The sequence below is a fragment of the Terrapene carolina genome, unplaced genomic scaffold (assembly GCF_002925995.2).
Source record: "Terrapene carolina triunguis isolate 2854851 unplaced genomic scaffold, T_m_triunguis-2.0 Scaffold95, whole genome shotgun sequence".
Classification (NCBI taxonomy): domain Eukaryota; kingdom Metazoa; phylum Chordata; order Testudines; family Emydidae; genus Terrapene; species Terrapene triunguis.
This window is the reverse complement of record NW_020664446.1, coordinates 40692785-40696821: the sequence shown is the minus strand read 5'-3', so window position 1 is coordinate 40696821 and position 4037 is coordinate 40692785.

Below are 4037 nucleotides of genomic sequence, written 5' to 3'. Positions count from 1 at the left end.
GAATACTGCATATCGGGCTCCCATAATTGATGGACTTTTTAGTGGACAACGCTGGAGATCTGTGAACCATAACATTTGAAACTCCCTGAGGAGCAAATTATTTACAATGATGGACATCTAGACTAAAAGCTATTCAATTTTAAGGACTAAATCGCTAAAGGTTTAGATACTTATACATGGTACTACAGTTACAAAGCAAAAGAGAAGGCTTTATGTTCAAGTTTCCAGATGTATTATTGTCTCCTAGACTTTCATGTGAATTAAGGAATGGTTTACGGAGGGATTTTTAGGATCCAGGCCCATGATGAGAGTGGACCCAGGCATAGCAGTTATTCAGTGGCATAGCAGATGGTGGTGGTAATGCAGTCCACAGCTGACTGTTACTTGTTGGTTACCTTATGGAGTGGACTCAAGCTGGCTGGGCTACTTGAAAGAAAGATCAAAGACTTGGTATTGGGAGAAAGATAAAAGTTCAGCCAGGAGTGGGGGAATGACGATGAATAGGCAGTATATAACAATGAATCTCTGAACTGGAAATAACAGATAATTATTGGGAAAAATCACATATACCACATGGGAGCCAGGTCTAGACCCTTGATCTTTCAGCTCAAAAACAAACAAACAAACCTGGCTTTTACCACTGGAGCTAAGAGACTCTTCCTTTGTTGTTAGCTAGTGCATTATATACTACTCTCCTTCCTAGCCAGCTAGACAGATCTTGTCACACACAATTGAGATTCAAGGAGTTAAACTCCAACAATCAGGCACCAAATCTGTTGTAAATCCATGTGCTGCAGAAGACACCAGACTGATTGCTTTGGAAGTCACCACACCAGCTTCTCCTGCTGCATCTTACCTCATCAGCTAAAGAGGAGCTGGTGCCTCATTCAGTAACCCAGGAAGAAAGAGAGATGCTCTTCTGCTTTTAGCACCAGCTGGGGAATTGTGTTCCCTTTTACTTTAACTCCTGATTGCAAGCATGTGGAATGGAGCATGGTTTTCAAGGATCTGGGCCGTTTGCCCATAATACACTGCTGTGTGTAACTTTATTTTTTTTCTGAAAACACAGTAAATTTGTCACTTTATTATTTGCAGTTCTATTTTTAAGTTGTAAATTACTTTAGTTCTCAAAAACGATTGGCTTACACCACCAGCTAGAACCAGGCCTAGTTCAAGCATGTATGTACTAGCTTTTCCCTCCTATCTCTGTTCTCCTTGTAACAGACATTTTGATTCCTTTCCTGACCTCTCAAGCAGAGACAGCCAACCATGAATTGTATCTGACCATGTTGTGATTCTGTGATGTGCATGAATGAAATCTAGGAGATCTGCCGAATATTTTCACTTGTGACTAAAATTTGAATCTAGGTCTCCAATGTGAAAGGCCAGTGCAGTTAACCTACTTTGCTACCTATATTTCTTCTCTGAGGAAAATCCTTATTTTCTTCATGTAATATTAACTCCAAGAATATATACTCACTGCAACATAAATTGTAAGCATCATTGTGCGTAGCCTTGAGCTATGACATCAAACTGTAGATTGTCAATCTTATAGAGCTCTTGCCTCATGCTGTTACTGTGCACCTCTGCATTCTTACAAAAAACAGAACAATCCAGCATTTGAAGTTTTTAACAAATGTAATCTGAAGTTTGTGGTGCAGTTGCAATGGGGTTACACCAACAATGAATTAGGCTCAGTTTGTGTACATTAGAACATACACTAGTAAAGGAAATGTGCTGAGGTTAGAAAACATGGAGTATTCATAATATTTAGCCCTTATATAATACTTCTGAGTTGCAAGGTACTCTACAAACACTAAATTACTCCTAAGACATACCCTTTGAAATTGGAGTATAATCTCCATTTTAATGACAGGGAAACAAAGAGTACTCTAACCAACCTACTTAAGTTCACAGAGCCATCAGTGTAGGAACTGGAATTGGAACTCAGTACTTCCTGGCTCAGAGGCCTATCCGCAGCCCCCAACTCTCTGTCAAAGTTGTCAAGCTATTCAAAGTAATATCATTAATCAAAAGACCTGAACCTTTTCTGTTCATACAATGAAGTCAAATCTGTTGCTGGATAAGGCCTTTGCAGCCACATTTTTTTAAATGAGCCTCCAAATTTGGATGCTCAATTTGAGAAAACTTGGGCCTGATTTTCCAGAGGTGCCGAACACCAGAAACTCCTATTGACTTACACTGGATTTCTAGGCAGCCAAGCCTAGATTCTCAAAGCTATTTAGATACCTAGCTCCCACTGAAATCAATGGAATTTTGAAGCACTACACCTCACCTTTTCTGAAAAATCAGGCCACGGTCACAAGTTGAACACCCAAAAATGGAGGCATCTAAAATTAGAGGCTACTTTGGAAAATGCTAGTCTAAGGCCTTGGCTACACTGGCGCTGTACAGCGCTGCAATTTGCTGCACTCAGGGGTGTGAAAACGCCCCCTCCCGCCGAGCACAGCGAGTGCAGCGCTGTAAAGTGCCAGTGTGATCAGAGCCTGCAGCGCTGCACGCTCACTCGCAGCACTTCAAGCTACTCCCCTTGCAGAGGTGGAGTACATACAGCGCTGTGAGAGCTCTCTCGCAGCGCTGGCGGTGCGACTACACTCACGCTTCACAGCGCTGCTGCGGCAGCGCTGTGAATTCCCGAGTGTAACCAAGGCCTAAGACTTTCACTTTTCTCATTACAAATCTTTTTCTAATGGTTCCCAACCTGTTTGGTTACTTGTAACAGTTTATCAGATTAAGGGTGGGATTTTCAGAAGCATTTAGCATTGGCCTATGGTTGCTCCCACTGCAGTCAATGGTGAAACTAATTGACTTCATTAGGAGCAGAGTTAGGCCAATGCTAGCAATTGCCACCTAAGACCTGAGCTGTACTTAACAGACCTGGCTGCCTCCCATTCAGCTGAACTTTCTGTAACCCTGGATGGAGCTTCCAAGACAAGGGTGTATTTGGAAAAGTCCCATGACTGGAGTTTAGTGCAGCAGAAGTTCTTGTATGACTTAGATCATGCTCATAGTTTAGAAGCAGGCAGCACACACACCAGGGCCTAGTAGTGCAAATAAAGCATCAAAATAAAAAGTTGCACTTGAGAAAACTGTTCCCTGAAACTGCAACTGTATCAATCAATTCCACATATTTTTGCTATCTTTAATACATCAGTATACTACCTCTTGCCTCTAGTAACACTGTGAATAAAGCCCTCCTGTATCAGAATTATTTGGCGTTTAGTAACCGCTCTCTCCATGCTGTACACTGGCCACGAGTAACAGAAATAAAACATCACTCTTCTGGGTTTTGTTAACGTTTATTGCGAGAATGTCTGTGCTGTAAGGACTGCAGAGTCCTGCGCCGATCCGTTTGGCCCTGATGTGGAGGGAGCGTGCAGAGTTAGAAGAGGGTTGAGCCGGATCCCCTAGAACCCAATTGCACTGATTTCTGGGGGCAGGGTCGGGCCCCACAGCCACATCAACTACAGACCAAAAGGCAGCCCCAAACTAGACAATGTGCAGCGGGCTTTGGGACGCAGCGGCACGTGCCACCTGGACCCCGGAGCGGGGATCACCTTGTCGGGGTCAGGGGTGCCACATCCTGCCCCTCCTCCAGAGCGGGGCCTGCCCACAGCGATGAAAGGCGACAGACGCGGAGCGCTCACCGCCCCAGCTGGGGGTGGAGGGGTGCGGGAAGGTCCCAGTGCAGGGACGGAGGGGATGTAGGGGTTGTACGCTGTAGGGGTTTACCAGCTGTACGCAGCCTGCACCGGTGACCGCGCCACCGGCCGGGGAAAGAGAGCGGCCCGGGCATTGCGGGGAAAGCCACGTGTGTTCTTGACAGCCCGTTCGAGCGAGGCCGAGAAGAGCGCGCATGCGCACAACTCGCCCGATGGTGGGCCAGGAGCCGAAGTAGGCGAGGCGTGGGAATGCGTTTGCGCAGCATTGTTCTCCGCGCTAAAACCGTCGGAGGGCTACATCGCCATGCGCCTGCGCAATGCTGTTCCTGAGGGCTGGCTGGGCAGGGCGCAAGA